Source organism: Paroedura picta, chromosome 13 (assembly GCF_049243985.1).
Source record: "Paroedura picta isolate Pp20150507F chromosome 13, Ppicta_v3.0, whole genome shotgun sequence".
Lineage (NCBI taxonomy): Eukaryota > Metazoa > Chordata > Lepidosauria > Squamata > Gekkonidae > Paroedura > Paroedura picta.
Window position 1 is genome coordinate 961,731 of NC_135381.1, and position 19,586 is coordinate 981,316.

Below are 19,586 nucleotides of genomic sequence, written 5' to 3' on the forward strand. Positions count from 1 at the left end.
GCTTTCCAGAATGCAGCCCATTATCGGGAGTGAGATCACTGCGCATCCCACCCCTCTTGGCCATAAGAGCACTCGCGGCAAAGATCCAAAAAGAAAAGCAGCAGCCGATCAACACAAACAGGCTACAATTGAGCCGGGAAAAGACCAAGCCAGGAAGCAGCCCTTTAGCCAGGCGCGAGGAGGGGGGCACAGAGGAATGGAACAGCCAGTGCCCGGAGGCAAAACGTCCAGAAATTGTTGTCACAGAACAAGACACACAAAAAAGGGTTTTGTCTGCAAAAAAAAAGGAGGAACTTTGAGGGGCGACTGAAATACATGTAATAAATCATTTGAGCATCATTTGTGGCTAGCATATAACTTCCTACAATCTGGCATATTTACAGAATTAAGAAGTACGCGTGCCTTGTTTTTTCCCAAATATTTATTGTGGCCTTTGCCAAAACCAATCACCATACATGGCCAACACCTGAGAGTTGCAGGCGGCTGTCTCCTCTGAAGAGGGTGTGCCCACAAAAGCTCATCCCCTGAACAAAACTTGGTTGGTCTTCAAGGAGCCTGACCGGACTCTGAATTGGTCCCTGTGCTACACAAGGCCCTGCTTTTTTGTTTTCTCAGAGGCGGGAAAGAAGCTGACTAGAGAAAACAAATTCTGTGGTAAACAAAAGAACCTGGTTATTTGGGCAGAAATGGGATCATGCAGTTGCAGCATCAGTAAATTTGGATATCAAAATAAACGTAACACTGAAAATACCAGCTGGAAATAACAAACCTAAGCATGTTAGTTCTTGCCAAAGTTATTTACAATTAAAACAGAAAACATATTCTTTAAAACATGAAAATGTTAACAGTGTACGTAAGCAGAACAACGTCTGAGTCCAGCCTTAAGGCTGGCAGCATTTTATTCAAGGTAAAGGTTCTGGTGTGCATGCGTACTTCCCCCTGCGCACATAAGCTTACACCGGGAATAAGATGCTGCCAGTCTCCAAGGCTCCCCTGGCCCCAACTTTGTCCTGCTGCTTCAGGCCCCCCCGGCCCCCCACTGAATCGGCCTGCACAGAGCCCTTTCGCTCGCCCCGTTCTAAATCTTGGCTCTTATGTTTTTTATGTATTTCAGTTCATCTGTTTTATCTATGCTGTGAGCTGCCTTGAGATCCATAAGGAGGAAAGGTAACTAATACATCTTTTAAACAAGCAAATAATAAATACCAAAGGGGAAAATACTTCCTAAGAGGGTTTTTTTTTAACTACTTCCTCAATTTTCCACCTGCCTTTCCCCTAGAAAATCTGAGAAGTCCTCAAGATTCACGCTGTATCTGTTGGGTGGGAAAACCCTCATGACAGGAATAATTTCACAGCCGCAAAGCAGAAATAGGAGGTCCCCCTCAAAACTTTGCTGGGCAAACTGGGAGGGGGAGCTCCTTTCCCATTTTTCCACCCTGGGGAAGGACTCCCTTATGCAGAGGCCCATCCCTGGAAACCACCCCCCTTAACTCCTGGAGGGCCAGTTCTGATGGGAGCCTGGCCCCACACCCTGCAGGGCTCCAGGGGCTAAGCACAGCATAAAGCGTTGTGTCTCCAGACAGGAAAACAGAGGCCAGTGGCTCTGAGCACTCCCTGCAAAAAGCCTCGGGTAATCTGATGTTTCCCAACAGCCCTCAAAGGCCGTCCGTCCTGTCCTCCTCTCAACTTATCACAGTAATCCAACCTGAAGAGCCAGAGCGATAATTTCCATCCAATAAAGGCCACAGCTGGTGGGAAGGCAGATGGCACGACACGAGCGCCGGGCGGTAAAGCCGCATTGAGGAGCCCCCCAAAACGGAGCCTCGTTCCGTCAATGGGGACTGACGGCGACCCCATGCAAAACGCCGGGGTTGCCGCCTCCTCCAGCTCCCCTCTCCTTGGCAGGCTGTGTGTGGCCTGCGACAACCTCCAAGCCCCTGTCCGAAACGTCCCCTGGGCCTCTTAGGCCAACCAAGCAGAGGCGGTCGTCCCCCACCCACCGGCCCCTCTGCCCCGTGAAATTCAACAGGCCAGACGCCGCCCATTCTGCCTTGCGAAAATGGAACAACCCCGTCCGTGGACACACCAAGCCCACCGTGTTGGGTCCGGGCTGAACCTCTGCCTCCCAAAGGCAATCTAGCCACGTCAGAGGACCTCAAAGGGGCCTCCGGACTCCACTTCAGACTTCCCAGGAGATGCCATGTCTGAGCAGCCGCAGCAGCCGCAGGCCCCCCCGCCCTGAAAGCAGGACATGCTGCCCCCTCGCATGCCGGGTAGTATTCCACCCTTCCTGCAAGGGAGGCCTTCTCTCTGGGTTACGTGGGTAAAGCTTTGGATCACCAAGCTGACCGCACTGGCACGCCCCACTTTCCTTCCCCGGGTCAGTGCACCTGTGAGAAGGGAAGCAGCTAATAGGTGCTCCTGGCACCAACTAAACCCTCCCCCCCCAACCAATTCCGTTGACAGGTTTCAGCCGGAAAGGTCACGTCACTCTTAATTAGCCGCAAAACCCACCTGCACCTGAACCTGGAGTGATGGTTTGGTGCTGCCCGTTTCTTGGAGCATTCTACCCCCCCCATTTCCTTGGAAAAGGAGACAAAGTGAGTTTGCAGGCCCAAGACCGCCCCACCCGCACTGCCACGTCTTGCGTGGTCCGCGGCTGATGCCTTGGCCCATCCTGGGGCAGGGGTGCAGCGCAGCCTGGAGAGCCAGCCCCGCGAGAGACATGCATGGGAGGCTCAGCGCATCAGGCCCAACGTGGCTTCCCTTACGCCCTCCTCTCCCAACCAGCAGTGGACCCGGGTAGCCCCGGAAAGCCCAACTGCGCCAGGCCCTGGGGGACCTTCGGGACGATGTGGAGGCAGGCAGTGGCAGGCCACCCCCCAACGTCTCCGGGCCTCTGTGCTGGGGAGCGGAAGGGAAGGCGACTGGAAGCCACTGGAGGCTCCTTCGGGCAGTGAAAAGCGGAGTGCAAAAACCTGCCCGGCTAATCAAACCTCCAGCTGCCAGTCAGAAGCCTTGCTGGGCGAGAGGCCCGTCCCCCTGGCCGGCAGGGGCTGTGGCGCCCACTGGCAACATCAAGGGAAGGTCCCTGCTGCCCGAGGAGCCCAGGAGGGGGAGGAGGGGGAGAAGGCAGAGAGCCCCCTCGGCCCCTGGGGAGGAGAAGCCGCATCCCAGCACAAGGCCCCATTTCTGCAGCAGGTCTCGGGCCCACCGCAGGGCGCGATCTCCAGCATCTTCCGCTCTCCATGTTTTAAAAATAGCCGCTCTTTAAGTCATGCGCTGGCAGCCCCTGCAGCCGCCTCTTTAGGAGCTCCATTTCACGGCCTTTTCTCCAGCGCCTGCTAATTTTGAAAGCCTATCGCTAAAATCAGGCCTATTTATAAGCCCAAGGTCTTGGAGACTTTAATACATTTTTAAGCCGCCCCACGCCTAGCGGGCCAATGACAGGACGCCTCGGCACCTTCTCTGACATCAGCGGCCGATAAGACCGGCCTTATCTCCCACTGGAGCCTCGTGAAGGTCTCTCTCTCTCTCTCTCTCTCTCTCTCTCTCTCTCTCTCTCTCTCTCTCTCTCTCTCTCTCTCTCTCGGGCGAGATAGGTGCCCACCCAGCTGTCGATATGGCCCTTTCATAGGCAAGGCTGGGAGATAAAAGTAAAATGGGACGGGGGGGGGGGGGGAGGAGGTGGAAATCTGCAGCCGGAGGGGGGGCTGCAATGGGGAAGGTCTGCACAGCCAGGGTGAAGAGGACAGAGCAGCAGCCGGCAGGAAGGGCTAGCAACTGTTTTTAAACCAGGTAAGCCAAAAAAAATGGCAGGGTGTTGAAAACACACCTCCAAGCAACAATGTTTGGCATCATGGGTGTGCAACCAAAAGTTAATAAAGAGAGATGACTCAGGTCTGCAACAAACCTCCCTCTCAGCCAGCTCTCCCTCCAAAGCGAAATCTAATCCAACTGGCTCTTAAGAGGCTGCATTTGCATCCTGCACCCCCCCCTCCAAAGAACGCCAGGCAGGTTCTGTGGCAACTTCTCCTCTTGGCAAACCCACACAACAAAAGAGTTTCGGGGCGGGCATGGCAAGAAGCCCGAGGAGAGCTCGGACGGCAAGAGAGAAGGCCCACACGCCTAGAGAAGGCCCCTACCATCCACCCTACAAGTACAAAATTTGAGTCCACGGTCCCCTTTCAGACCAGCACAGTTTGATTCTAGGGGTGAGCTTTCGTGTGAATGCCCACTTCCTCAGGCAATGGGACAGGAACCATCAGGGTGCAAATCTAATTCTCTCTCTCTCTCTGCACTCGGATGATTCTTATTTCATGGTCTGAGGAAGTGGGCATGCACGCGAAAGCTCACCCCTACAACAAAGCTGGATTCACATTTTGCATCTCACCAATTCCTGGTCTCCCTGCCACCTGTGGGGCTGCAGGGCCTGTTTGCTCTTTGGGCCAAGGACAAGCAGGAGACCTCGATTTTAGCCAGAGGGGGACCTGCTCCCAGTTCCCCGCCTGAACCAGTCTCCCCAGGACCAACAACTTGGTCCTTATAACTCAAACCCACAAGCACAGGAACAGCCCCCCCCCCCCAGCTGTCCTTAGCAATCCTGCTCTACAGTCAGCATCTTTACTGGCTGAACGTCTCCAAGCCCAGCTGTGCAAAGACGGCCTGGAAACCGCAGGCAGTGAGACCCCCCCCACTTGGTGGAAGGAAGGGGGATCAATACACTTTGCATGTGCTCAAGAGCCACTTGCCTCCTACCCTTGCTCCCTCCTGTTCCGGGGAGGGGGCTCCCCACCCTGTCTCTCCTCCCCCCTCCCAAATTACGGAGTAATTTACATTCAACCTTGAAGAGCAGATAAAGAGGCCTCAAGTCAATCGGCAAAGCTGACAGTTTGGGTGGCGAAATGAGTTAATCTGGGGAAAGGTCACCCCTGGGTAAATTATGGGAATGTATAAAATAAAAACCCAAAGAGGAAAGTTCAGGCAGCACCTTGCCAAAGGCTGGCGATAAAGCAAGCCCCCTGCAAATCAGGGGAGGCAACCAGTGACCTTCCCACTGCAGGCGTCTCCATCAGCCTGGCCTGATTCATGGGGGGGGGGGGGGAGATGCTTCACCCCCCCCCTTCTCTGCCTGCTGCTCAGGAGCCCCAGGCCTGCCAGCAAAGGGGGGAGGAAGAGAGCGAGAGCTCACCCTGTTAATAATTAAATGTTAATCTAAAAAGCAATTTTAGCTGCAGTCCTGAAGATGTGGCCAGAGATTATATTAGCATGTAAGAGTCAAGGGTAATTTTCCCTCACCTCTCTCGTGATCTTTAAAAGCCCAATGATCTTAAAGTCACACCGACTCTGCAGATTAAAAGAAGGGGGGGGGCATCGAGGATGCTGGCTGGGAGGGCTTGGGGGCTTTTCCCACCTGGCTTAGCTTGTTTTAAATTTTAAATTCCTCTCCAGTTCAGCAAGGAAAGCAGAGTCTGCTTCTTTCCAATCACTACTAGGGATCCGGGTGCCAAACCCACCTCTTCTGCGATGTGCAGTCCATACGACCCCTGCAGAGCCGCCTGCAAGGAGGACACAACATGTGTGCGCCCAGAATGCAACGTGTAAAAGCTGGGGGGGGGGGGCTTCTCTCACAGCCTCTCTGGGCTCAAGGGCCGGGCACCCCTGCGCAGGAGACTGGGGGAAATGCCATTTCTGCACTACCAATCAAGACCAGGGTGCCAGGGCCACCTCTGCCCACCGCCCACTTTGCTGCTCAGCCCTCCGGCCCACTCCCTGGCACACCGACCGTCCAGGTCTGATGCGCCTGCAAGCTGATCGACAGGCCCAGAGCACTTTCAGAAGGCCCTTGTGTGGAGCAGCTTGAAGACAGGCCAGCAGCACCTCCAGGATCAGCAGGAGGCGAGTGAAAGCTGAGGGGCAGTCAATTCAGGACGGACAAACACAGCTGAGGGGGTAAAAAGCAGAATTTGCTGCCAGAGGACGTAGCTGGCCGCAGGAATAGACACCTTCAAAAGGGAAACACAGGTGCGTGCTGCGGCAAGTGAGACTCCCAAGGTTACGTACGGTTGGTAAAGACTCCTTTTGGGGAACAACTCAGAACATTAGACCTTGTCCGAAGAAGAACTCGAAGCAGAGACCCATTCCGGAGGTTCGTCAGAATAAAAGAAAGAGGACTCTGATTCGCACGCTTCTCTGCACACACTTTATTTAGATGCAACGCCTGGGGCCTGAAGACCACTCCCCAGTCCTGGTGGGGGCACCTGCCCTCCTTAGGGTGGCTTGTCTTGAACTCCCAGAGAGCCACTGATACGCTTAAAGCAGCCGGGGGTGGGGAGCGGGGCCTGCCTTCCCTCCCTGAATGCCCCAGCTTGGGATTGAAAGGGCTCCCTTGAGGTGGTTTTGCAGAGAGCCCCTGCTTGGATCCACTGCCGGGACGGCATGGGGGGCCAAAGCCACTGTGGCCCCGCCCAGGGAGCTCTGCCAGCTGTTTCCGGAGGTTCCTCGCATCCCTGAGGGCCAGCAGCTTGCTCTTAAGAACAGAATTCCTGGGTGGCTCCGCCTGCTGACTCCATCCGCCTCCAAGGACTGCAAACAGAACGGACCTGGGACCGTGGAGGCTGCTGGGCTCGCAGGCAGCGGCAGAACTCCACAGAACCCTCCCTCTGGGCCAGGAGGCCCCGGCAGGAGGCCCCAGCGGGGGTCGGCACGAACGCCCCTCTCGGGAAGGAGGCCTCCTGCCCCCGGAGCTATTTGAGGCGAGCGATTAGAGGGCTAATTTTAGGTGCCAGGCAGAGCTGCGCCAAGGCAGGTCAATAACAATTGAACGGAAGCGTCTGCCGGGCAGCCGGGACACAGGCACCGCGCCTGGCAGCTTCGCCTTGGAAAACGGCAGAACAGGAAATTAAGAGCCAGCAAGAAAGGAGATTGCAGCACCCCCCCCCCCCCACCAAGACCACAAGCCCAGCCGAACGGCACAATCCAGAAATGGGGACAACAAAGGGGGAAAAACAGGGCTGTGAGAAGACTGGCCAGGTCACCCACCTTCAGCCCCACATGGCGCTCTGCTCAAACTGGCAGGAGCTCTCCAAGCATGCTGGAGGAAGAGGGGCTCTGGCTCAGTGGAAGGGCCTCGCCCCGGCAGCATCTCCAAGTGAAACCTCAAGAAGAGGTCAGGTGAGGCCCTCTAGCCCAGAGGTCAGTTCGCTGTCGCCAATGGGTGCCAGATGCGATTCAGCTTCACGTGGGTTCAAAACTTTGTTGAGTACCTGGGAAGGAGCTGGGGGCAACCATTTGCTCACAATGACCAATCACAAGGGGCAGTAGAGAACTCTCACAGCCCGCAAGGCCAGCCCCGAGAAGGCCCTGCATCCCCCCCTTAAGGGCTGAACAGCCACTTCCTGTGGCCGGAGCAAAAGCAGGACCTCCGACAGTCACCCCCGGACTTCATGGCCAGTGCTGACTTTCGGCTTCTGGCTCACACAGCCGGCCTCCACAAGCAAGACTCCCAGCTCCGGTCTGGCACCAGCCCAACCAGGGGACACCCCCCTCCTCCTCTTCTGCGAGGGGCAAGAAGAAAGGAGGGCTCTTTTGAAGGCCCAGCTATTATCCAGGAACTCCTGGGGAGGAGAAAGGGATCAACCGGGCGACAGATGGGGCTCCTGTTCTCCTGTCCTCCCCCCCTATTGTTCCTGGCTCTGACCTCAGCCAAAGAGCTGGCGGAAGAACTCCGTTTTGCAGGCCCTGCAATCTCTCATGGCTCCAGAGTCCCCAGCGCTAGGGAGTGCCCCGCCCCACAACCAGGGTGCCCCAAATTAGGTTCAACGCGTGCCTAACTGCAGCAAGGAAAGGAACGGCTCGTGCAGAAGGGGGAAACCGGAAAGGGCCTTCCTGTGCCAGCTGCGGGTCGGTCGTCCCGGCCGGCACAGGAGGCCTCGACCAAGCGCTGGGAGCCTCCAGCACAAAGAGCAGCACCGCTGGAGGGAGGGCAGGGGCCGCAGAGAGAGGCAAGGGGATTCGCGGGAACACGGAGAACAATGCCGAGCCCCCCCCCGGAAACGGCGGCATTTCTCCCCCTCCCTCCCCCCTTCTATGTTTATAGCAATTGTGTGAAAATGTACAACACAGAACAGCAGCAGCTGACAAATGAGATCAAACAGACGCGATTTCAAGTTGGCTCCTTCCCGGCTCCTGATTGGCATTAATTGTGAACGTTCCCAAAGCCGTACAGCGAGGGGCCGACGCCACTTCCCGCAAACGCTTCCCCTAATAGTTCTGATGATTGCAACGGCAGCCCTCCTCAGCACCCTCCATTCATAGCCGGGCAACAGCTGGGCGGGCGGGCGAGTGGGTGGCGGCTGTCCCGGGATGGGCCCTCCCTCCCCCAGCGGTGCACCTGCACAACAGCACCCAAGCCCACCCACCCCCATCTCCCACAGCAGGGAGCCTCTCCTGTGTGTCCGACTTCACTTGCAAAAGAGGTGAGTGAGGGCGGACCCACCTAGACCAGACCTGGGCCTCTCTCGGCACTCCAAGGCTGGTCCCCATCTCCATCCGGGGAAGCAGCGAGGGGCAGGGGCTGGAACCGGGGTCCTTCGGCGTGCCAGGCAGAGGCCTCCCCCCTGAGCCACAGCCCCTCCCCCCACAGCAGCACTCCCAGCTCCTACCGAGCAAGCATCATCCAGCTCCATTCTTCTGCAAGAAGGCCCAGAGAAGAGCTGGCAAGGCCAGCCCAGGGCTTTAGGCGCAAGACAGAATATCACAGAGGGAGGGCACATCCTCTGCAGGACAGTCCAGCCACACGCCTCCCTTCCCCTGCCCAGCATCCGATGCCGGGTGCGGATTCCGGGTGCTGTCACGGGTCCTGTGCCTGCCGAGGCTGAGGGGTCAGCAAGGCCCCTTTCCCCAATGGCTGCACATGGCCAGAACTGACAACGCACAACTCCAGCTCTATCAGACGCATCTTTTGGCAACTGCAGCCCCGGGGGTGGGGAGACTGGTGGCATATGCCAGGCCCATGCTGCCAGCACGAACCAGGAGAGCCAAGAAAACGTGCCAACCAACCAAGCAACCAACCAGCCTCACAACGTGCAGCCAGGAAATGGACCCAGCAAGAAACTATGCTCCCCCTGTGGGGTAGAGGCACTGCGAACGGTAGGGCTGCGAGGCATACCCTCCCTGACCGCCACCCAGATTAGAAAGGCCCCTCAGGGTGCCCCAGCAACCCTGCTGGCTTCTGCAGCCTTCTCTGCACTCTTAAGAACTAGCAGCCTGGTTGTCTTCTTACTTGCTGTGTTTTTGGCAAGCTAAATTCTGCAGCCAGCACCGTGCTGAGGGGCTTCCCTGTGCTCCCTCGGGAACAACCGTGCTGGTCACGTCCAGGTGGTGGGCAAGGTTTAAGGCAAGTTGCTCCCAGCTTCCTCCCCAGGGAGCATTCTGCTCCCCACGGGCCCTTGCGCTGGGCACCTCAGAAGCATCCAAGCAACAGGGGAGGAAAGACCCAGAAGGCACACGCCAAATAAAGAGCCAACAACCGACATAAATCCCTCCGCAAGGCAATTAAACCCAGATTCACACAATCCAAGGCTCCACAGAGGACTTTACGAGGCGCTTTAGATCTGCAATGACATCCTTTAACGACCTCTTGGCTTTCACAGCCACCACCAAGTCCATCGCCAGGGCAGGAGGGGGGTCCGCCCAGCACTGGACGGTGGGGCAGAGGGCTGTGGACACTCAAGGCCAAACGGCACATGCTAGGGCAGCCTCAGGCAGCAGCAACACCCCGATCTGCAGCAGTGCGGGGAAAGCACGTGCCCCATAACTCCTCCCGGATGAGGAACACTGCACTCCGCTTGACGGTCCAGTGAGGAAAAGAGACATCGTCCTCCCACACACACACACACACACACACACACACACACACACACCGGGCCTCCCCGGGGGTTATTAGATTACATATTTAAAAGGGAGAACCCTTCCGTTGGGGGAGGAGCAATCTGTGGACGCGGAGTTGGACTGCTGGCCCTGATCCGCACTGCCCCCTTGTCCAGTTGTGGGGCGTGTGGAAGACTAACGCTGCCAAAGCCCTCCAGGGAAGGTTCACAGAGCGCAGGTTTTTACAGACTCATAAAACCTACCACAAACAAGGCTAAACAGAACATCCTTTTAATGCGACATTAATAAGGAAGGCCTCAACCCCTCTTATCTATTGCTGGTGCTCCAGAGGAGCTGGTTGGCCACAGTGTGAGACAGGAGGCTGGGCCAGATGGACCACTGGACTGACCCAGCAGGGCTGGCCTCGGCCTCTCTGCTCTGCTGCTGACCCCCTAGAACAGGGGCAGTCAACCTGTGGTCCTCCAGATGTTCATGGACTACATTTCCCATGAGCCCCGGCCAGCGTTTGCTAGCAGGGGCTCATTGGAATTGTAGTCCATGAACATCTAGAGGACCACAGGTGGACTACCCCTGCTCTAGAGGACCTGCCTGGCCCCTGGGTGAGAAGGGTGCTGGAATACCTGGACCTTCACCAGTCTGACTCCACACGGCACAGCTTTTTGGAACCAGACAGGCTGGGTCTTCTTCCTGTGCCATGTATTCGAAACCCCACGCTTTGAATAAATCGCTGTTGATCTGACCACCACTGGAAATAGGATGCTGGGCTATCATGACCTTTGGGTGGGGGGACCCATTACATTCTGACCATATTCTGTGTGCAGTTGGCCGAAAGAGCCATAGATGCCCGTCTCTGCATTTCTACTAATTGTGCTTAACAGACCTATCTTGGTCATGGGAAGGGCGGGGAGCTCCTCTAATGCATAGGACCAGACCCACCCCCAAAACCCACATCCCCTCTTTCTCCCTCTGAGGCTCAGAAACAGCTTTTTATCCGGCCCATCGCTGCACTCTGGGGATGTTCCTGCTAATTGGGCCTAACAGGCCTGTCTTGTTCAGCTCGAGGAAGCTAAATCAAGGAAGCACAGCGGCTGCAAACTAATTATATCTCCGGACGGCAGACTCCAGCTTGTCTTCTCCGTTATTGAGTTAGAAAAATGGGCGCTCGCCTTCCTCTCTTGTACACCCAACCTACCCCATGCAACTGGAGCAGCAGGAGTCCCAGTTGCTCGCTGGGAGGGGGGGAGGACGGAGCAGGAGGGTGCAGTCTAAGTGGGTCCCTGCAAAGCCCCCTCTGACACCCACTCAGGCCACTATCCAGTTACCAGCTCCAAACAGGACTGAAGGCCAAGCAGCACAGCAGCCTTCTCCCCCTCCCTCCCTCCCTCCCCCCCCCATACAGGTGAGCACATCCTCAATCTCCCTTGCCAGGAGTGGCTCTCTGCCATCCGGATGCATTCCCAGTGGAGAAGCAGAACTCTGCAACTTGCAGCAAGGGTGCGAATGAAGTGCCGGGTCAGACCCTTGTGGGTGAGGTTAGCCGATCTGGAAGCTAAGCTTGATGGGCCCTGGTTGGTGCTTGGCTGGGAGACCGACTAAGCCCTCCGGGGTCACCACACACACACAGGCAGGCAGGCAGTGATGAACCACTCTCTGTCTTCCTCTTGCTTAAAATCTTACAGGGCTGCCAGCAAGTCAGCTGCAGATTTGCTTACTTCACCTTAATCTATTGTGAGGGGAGACACGACCTGCCCCTCTCAACACACAACTGCTCCCCCCACCCCCTCCCGGGCTCTGGAGACCCCCCCAGGCACTGCCCGAATCCATTCCTCTTTGCCTTAAGAGCTAGCAACGTGGGTTGAAAGGAAGAATCTAAGGATGAAAAACTGTGCCTCTGGTAGCTTGTCAGTTCATTCATGGGGTTTTTGCCTCCGTTTTCTGGGCCTTTCTCTTGACATCCCGCTCCTCTCTCCAATGGGGATTCAGGGCAGCTTACAGCATCATCCAACCCCCCCCCCCCCCCGTTCTATCCTCAGGACCGCCCGGGAGGCAGGCTGGGCTGAGCACGCCAACCGGCCAAGGCCACCCAGCGAGTTTCCACAGCACAGGGGGGATCTGACCCCAGTCCTCCTGCTCCAAGCTCTGCCACCCACACTGGCTTCTGGAAGGGGCATTTCCACCCCCCCCCAGGGCCAACCGCTTTGTGCCATCAGGAGGATCACGCAGTGGGGGGGACACAGAGCAGTCCGGATGTGGGAGAGCTCAAACTCGGCACTCTGAGAAGGCAGGAGGGCCTGACTGGCGCCTGGTTCCCCAAAGGGCCGGGCTCCTCAAGGGCGAGGCAGCCGGGAGCTCACGGGGGAAAGGGGAGGCCTGTCCGGGGGTGGCACGGGGAGACCTTTCCAAACTTGTCTGGAAGCCTTCGAACATTCTTGGGGCTGGCAGCAGAGCAAGCCTCTCCCATTTCAGCAAGAATAACAGCCCTGTAAGGTAGGACAAGCCCCAGTGAGCTTCAGCCTAGTCTGGCATCAAACACCTGGCCAAGCCAAGGCACAGCCACGGCCCCATCACACAGCCCGGAGGCAGGGCGACCCACAGGGCCTCCAAGCCAAGCCACACCCAAGGGCTGGGAGGGGGGCACAGTCAGGAGCCCCCACAGGCAGAGCCCGATCCCTGACCCAGGATGCAGAGTGGGGCACAGCCCCTCCCACCAAGGAAGGGCAAAGAGGCTGGGACAGCCCCACAGGTTTTCAGGAGGGGGGGGCTGGGGAGGCAGCACAAAAGACAGTTTGTGTGGGGGTTAAACGGCGGAGTCTCTCCCCCCCCCCCTTAGCAAGAGGAGTCTTCAGGGCCATAAAAAATCCCCAGCAGGCTCTTGTCAGTCGCAGGTCATTAACTTGCCTTTATTGGAAACTTGTTTACAGCCCGCCATAAAGAGATGCATTTGGGTGCCTCTCTGGCAAGAAACCCACATGGAGACCCCTCCGAAGGGGGGAAACGCAGACGGACTAGAGCGCCATTCATGATGCCCAGCTCCCAGCATCCCCTCTGGCCTGCCCATCCGCCAAGACCTTCTCTCCTCCACAAGAACAGCCCCTTCTGGGCCACTCCCTGTGGCCAACATTTGAGCTGGAAAAGACCTCACAAGCTCCGCACACACACAGCGGGATGAGCCAAAATATAGCCAGCTCCTAGTGAGGTGCCCTGTAAGCGCCAACCTGAAAGCAAGCTCTCCTGGGGTGAGTTCAGTCTGGCTACAAGTGACCAGGCACTCGTGTTTGAAAGTGCTTTCTCTCACCCCATGGTGGACTAAGGTCTTTCACGTGGCCGGTGTCCCCCCTGTTTCCTCACGCTGGTACCCTAACAATGGCAGCCCTCTCCTCCTTCAGTCTGGTTTTGCAAGTATTAAAATGGGCCCCAGAATACCATTATGCTTGTCTATCAATGCAGCAAGAAGCATAAAGAACCCCCTGTGTGTCCAGCCTCCATTTTCCAGCCTCTACGGGTGCAGGGCCATGTCTTTCCTCTTATATGTGCCCGTGGGAGGAGGCTGGAGACGTACCCTATTGGAATGGAAGCCAGGCATGGGCAGAACTCGTGGCCCCCTTGTGCTAGCTTCATTTTACAAAGGAAAGAGGAGAAGGAAATGCCTCCTGCAGGCTCAGGGAAAAGGGTTCCCACAAAGGCTGAAAAATCCAAACCTCCCCAGCCCAGAGCAGATCAGGTTTGAAAAAGACAGAGAAAAACTGGAGGAATTCCCAGGGGGGAAAGCGGGGAGGGAGGGAACCCTTTCCAACTCAGACAGATAAACCCACATCGAAATAGTCGAGGTAAGCACCAACATTAACTCTCTCACACACAGACAAGACTGTGGACTGGTAACTTGTGCCAATTTGTTTGCAAGGCCGGCCTCCGACAACGCAGCTGTGGCTTTGCCCTTAGGCAGCAGGTTCTCTGGCGTTCATTGTCCAAGGGGAGAATCCAGGCTCCCTGGAAAGTTGAGGTGAGGGTCCATTCTCCCTCTGGAAATGTACCATGTTGGTGCCAGTTGCAACAACAGCAAAAAATTATCTCCCACAAAACGCTTTCACTACCTGCAAGTTTGTTTTAAATGGGCATGCGCTCCCCATGTCCCTGCAGCAAGACACGGGCTCCTAGAATCACAGAAGAATAGAGTTGGAAGGGACCCCATGGGTCATCTAGTCCAACCCCCTGCACTATCCTCCCAGCTCGGAAGATGGGACTGAAATGAAGGAGAACCCTTCTCCCAGGGGGGCACATCAGCTGGCCCCAGCAGCTTCAGGTAGACGTGGAAGAGCTTAAGGGACAAGACAGAGCCTGGCCGGAGGGCACACCCTGCAAGGTGAGATTGTGGTGGGGGGCTTCAATCCACTCTCTTTTCTCTGGGCCTGGGCATCACTCCTGGCCAGACACAGGTTTAGAGCAGGCCTAAAGTCAGTTCTTCCCAGCATGGGGAAGTGATGGGGTGATGCTTGGAAAAAATGAAACAAATAATTTATCAAAAAGGAAACTCAGCATTTGGGTGCCTCTCTTCTCAAAAGGGCACAGAATTCTGCCCCATTTAGAGGGACACCACGACCCCTCCACCCTCGACCCCAAACACGGACAGAATTCCTGCTGCTCCTGCTAAGTGGAGGTCGGCCATAGCAGAGAAACTGACTCACACAGAGACGCGGCAGGCAGCCTCTTCAGTTGGCTGGTAGGAAATTACTTCCCTACAAGGAGGGCCTGTAAGTCCGCTCAAGATGCTTATCTGGCCATTCTGTGACAGAAATGCAAAAGCTTTAATGTGGACTAGAGACACCTTTTAATCCCCTCCTCTCAAGCACCCAAGATGGATGCATGCCACGTTCACAATCCACCCTTACAGCAGCCACAATCCAATTTGCACCGGTGCAGAACAAAACATGGCCAGAAATCAGGATCAGGCCATCCAGAGACTAAAAGGGGACGCAGCATTCTAATATTCTGGGACTGGAATCAAACACATCCAAGAGACGGGCTTCTCTTTTGGGGAGTACGATATATTTGATACTGAGCCCAAATTAACGTGAAACAGATTCCTCTCCTGGTTCTGCCCCCTCCAAGGTGCGCTGGCCTCACAGGTTCACATCTTTCACTCCTGCTTTTCTTCCACCACCTACGATCACCCAGAAGAATTTTTGAAAACAACAACAACCCAGTGGCTAATAGGTCCTCAGCCAACTAGTACAACAGGTAGCCCCTACCTCGTCCCCCCTCCCCACTGAGAGCTATTGCTGAGACTCAAAACCTTGGTTGTGTAGAATTTAACCCCCATCCCACCCCCAGATTGAAGTGACAGCAATGTCCTTTCCGCGAAACCCAGAAATTCAACCAAAACAATCCAAGCCAGCATGTGTATGTGGGGGGGGGGGATTTCAAACAGCTGTCAGAGCAACAGACTCCCCCCCCCAGAGGGGAAAAACCCCATTATATGTCCACCAGTGCTAAACCAGAAGAGGGGGCATAAAAATATCGTTGCACCCTTTGGGGTCGAATGTATAAAATCCGGCCTCTGTGGCGCCATGAATCAGTTCTGGCCTCTCTTCCGCAGGCAGGCTTCCGGCCAGAAGCAAGCGGGTAGATCCCACGGGCCGCCCCCCCCTTTTGTGACAGCAGGGGGGGCACTGCTGGAGGGCACTGGTGGGCTCAAACCCACGTCCACACACACACACACACACACACACACACACACACACACACACTCCGCCTGGGCTGGAGGAAGAAGAGATAAAAACACAAGGCGCAGGAGATGCGTCGGAGTCACAGCCTGGAAGAAGGCAGCTGTCTTTCTGCTCATAATGATTACGATTTTATCACGACTGCTCTTTTAATTGTCCAACTGTCAGCCGCTTCAAAGGCGCACAGAGACGGAATATCACAAAGGATTAACATTTATCTATTTTAAACATTTCTATGCAGCCTTTCAACCCAGCTCAGGATCTGCCTTGGGGACCAGGGGAGGGGGCGAGGGGGGGCAGAGGAACGCTGTTTAAAAAATCACGTCAGGAGCGTGCGTTCTGCATGCCAAGGAGCCAGGGTTGATCTCAAGCTAAAGAGCTCAGGCAGCTGCCAGGGAAGACCCTCCTCTGCCCCAGAAGCAGAGAGCTTCCGGCCAGGCAGAAGGGACCGGGCTGGCCTGGCCCAACTGGCCCAAGGGAACAACAGAGCTCAGAAGCAGAGCAGGCAGGCAGGCAAATCGGGGTTCAACCTGCAAAAATCTGAGGGCTCCTCTGTCTGCTGCACAGGCCCCATGCAGCAGTCCTGCCCCAGAGGAGCCAATTCCGGATCTCCGCTGGGCCTGCGGGAGGCAGAGAGAAGCCACGTCCCGTCTGCTCCAGGCATATTTCACACACAAGCAGTTAGGCAGCTTTCAAAAGATGTCAGCTGGCTCATAATTACGGAGGACAACTCCTTGGCAGATAAGCGATTAGCGGGACGCAAGTCACTTAGCAACCCAGCGCTGCCCCCGGAGCGCCAGGCACTGACCGGCCGGGCACCCCCCCCCCCGCCCTTTTCTTCGCTGCGCCAAGCAAACACAAACAGAGATACGGAGCGGCACAATAGCTCCTGACACGCAAATAGGTTAACATAATAAAGCCAGCTTTAGCCGGCTCACTCCAGGGAGAAAAGCAATTCTGGGGCAAGCGGGAGGTAATGCAGCGGGGCCTTTGTGCCCCTCCCTCGCTGCCGCTGCGCTCCCCGACAGGAATCACGGCTTGATTGAATTACCTTGCGCGAATATTAGCTTTTCCCGAAGAATGGGCCAGGCGGGAGAGAAAGGAGAAATGTCCTCTGTGCCCGGCCCTTGTGAAGATCCCGATGTGCAAGTGGCCGTTCACGCTGGACGCAGGGCATGGGCCGGAGCAGAGCTTTTCCCCAGGCACAAAAGACAGAGGCTGCTTCCCCCATTTGCATACGATCAAAGGGAGCCTTTTGTGGAGATGCCCTTTAATTACCTCCCATCCGCCAGAGCCAACTGCAGCTACTGGCAAGGCCCCCCCCCCCCCCCCCCGGCACTCTGGAAGGTTCGGAGCTGATCTTTGGGGCCCGACTTCTCGTTCTTAGCCACAAATACGAAGAACTCGACATGGCTTCAAGAAGAAGAAGAGGAACCCTGCCATACGTGGGTCGCCAGGGCCCCAAGCGCACCAGCCTACAGTTGCATTCCTGGCCTGATTTCTGAATTCTGGTTCAAGCTTGAAGGCTGCCCTTTTAATTTCCCCCCAGAACCGTTGCAAAGTGCAGTTCTGGAGACACAAGACATGCATGTTGGAAGAAAGACATGCTGGGCCGTGCAGCCGGCAAGGAGCATTTCGAGGCCTTCCGAGGAGCATTTCCTTCGGCTCTGGCAGACCAGAGGTGGGCGTGGCGTTCAAGGAAGACAATTTAATTGATGTTCTGATTTGAACTTTGCTCTGGAAGCATAGTCTGAATAAATGCAGAGCAGGCCTGATCGCCAGAGAGGGGAGAACGGGGAAAACTGAAGTCCAGCACTTCCCTAAGGCAGCCGAGCCAGGTGAGCAGCACGCCAGCAGCCTCTGGGAGGGAAGGCGGCACAGGAGGCCAGAAGATTGGGGCATCTGTCTGGCCCACAGGCTCAGCCCAGGGGGGATCCTCCCTGCAGCCCACGTGCGATACCCCTGCCGCCTTCAGCGCCCTCCCTGCAGGCCCTTATCAACATATCTTCCAACAGGAACCAGGAAGGCAGCTTGGAACAGGGACCCATCCACTTGTTCAGGCCAGCAATAGATTGTGTGTGTGTGTGGGGGGGGGGGGGGGGCAGCCCCTGCCAAGTTCCTTGCAGCCATTCTGAAACACAGAAGTCCAGGAGGGAGCTCCCAATAAATGCATCCCAGCAGGGCCCTTTCCCGAAGCCATTCCAATCTCTCCCCCCCAGTCCCAAGCCTGCTGAAATCAAAAGCTGTACCCCACATGAAGATCTCTCTCTCTCTCCCCCCGCCCCCGCATTCCAGGGTCAAGGGACATCCCTCTCTGACGCCCCACCCGAGGAAGAATCCCCAACAAAACTCAGCAGGCTCCTCCTTTGGACCCCAGTGGGAGCACCCCCCGAGTTCAGCCTGGGGGCTCCGAAACTCCTCCCGGGCAAAAAGCCCACAAGGCCCCACAAGCCCTTTGGGTTCCACGCCGAGCCCCCAGCGCCGGCAGCGAGACTTACAGCAAGCCCAGGCACAAGGGCCACGAAACGGGAACAGTGGGCGGCTTGGGGAAGGGGGTTCCCGGGGGGGCTCGGCCCTCAAGCTCCGGCCCGCCCCCACTCCCTCGGGAGCGGCCGCCCCCCAAGCGCTCAGTCCCGGCAGGCGGCAGCCGATGCGCCCCACCGTCTCTTCGCTTCCCCTTCCGCGCCCCGCAGCCGCAGGCAGGCTGGCCAAGCAGGCGCCGCTATCTCTCCGCCCCCCCCCCCCGCAGCACAGGCAGCCGAGCCCCTTCCAAAGGCCTCGGGAAGGCCGCCTGCAAGCGCCGCCTCCTCTCTGGTCCGCAGGTATCCTGCCTCGGTCGGCGGAGGCTCCGTCCCGCGCAGCCGCGCTCCCTCGGAAGGTCGGCAGGAAGGCAAAAGTCCCTCGGGCGGCCCGGAGCACGGGAAGGCCCGCCGCATGAGCAGCCCGGCCGCCGGCAGGCGCTTGTCGGGAGGAGACGCCTCCGAACGAGCCGGCCGGTCCCCTCGCCGCGACCTGCCCTCGAGAGCCGCCTCCAGCCCGTTCAGCCGCTTCCCCTTCGGCCTCCCCGCCGCGCGCCCGGCCCGGACGCCCCGACGGCGCAGCGGGAACCGGCTGGCAGGCGGCCAGGCCCTCCTTTCCTCCCCCTCCGAGTCCCCCGCCCGCCCCGGCCTTTACAGGCGCATTTACCAGCCAGGGGCCGTCTTCAGGCCGCCGCCGCCGCCGCCGCCGGGAGCCGCCTCGTCCGCCCAGCCATCAGTCCCGGGGGGGCGCCGCCGAAAGATCCCAGGCGCCGGCGAGGGAGGCTCGCCCGCCCGCCCGTTAGAGGCGCCGCCGCCGCCGCTGCATCCCGCAGGAGCCGAAGCGCCGCCCGGGCCGGCCCGCCCGCCGCATCGTCCGCCGCCCGCGGGGCTCTGCAGCGCTCGCCTGGGCTCCAGCGGCTCACATCCTGGCGGCGGCCGGCGCGGAGACCCAGCCGGGCGGGCACAGAGGCTCCTCCTTCCTGCCTCCCTTTGTGTGCTCGCCGGGAGCGAGAGGGGGAGAGAAGGCGGCCCGCCGACGCCGCTCCTCCAGGGGGGCCCCCGCCCGCAAGCCCGCCCGGGGCGGCCGCGGAGACAGGCCGGCGAGCCGAGCGCGCCCCCGCGGGCGGAGGGAACGAGGGCCGGGGTGCGGGAGCGGAGCCGGGCCTGGCCGCCTGGCTGTCGAGCGGAGCCCGGGCGCTGCAGCCTCCCTCCGCGGCGGCGCCGACGACACTGAGCCCAGGCGAGCCGAGCCCAGCCGGCCGGGCGGCGCGCGCGCTCCCAGGCGCCGGGCGCACGCGGCTGGGCCACGCCCCCCATTATCCCCGGGCCGCGGTTGCCCCGGCGACGCCACGAAGCGTCTTCGCCTCCCGGCCCCGCCCGCGCCCGGGGCGGCGCCTCCGAGCCACGCGGCGCCTTCGCGGCCAGATTCGAAGCGGCGGCCGAGGGACTACGAGGA

At 58.1% G+C, this 19,586-nt stretch overlaps 1 protein-coding gene across 1 annotated transcript in view; it reads right to left on the reverse strand.

The window, feature by feature from the left end:
• The window catches only part of FAM222A (family with sequence similarity 222 member A), a 56,526-nt gene extending 37,565 nt beyond the window's left edge, over positions 1–18,961 (reverse strand). Inside the window, exon 1 of the mRNA XM_077307942.1 lies at positions 18,798–18,961. The gene's annotated coding sequence lies outside the window, so the exon portion shown is untranslated. The remainder of the gene's footprint in view (positions 1–18,797) is intronic.
• Positions 18,962–19,586: the final 625 nt, after the last annotated feature.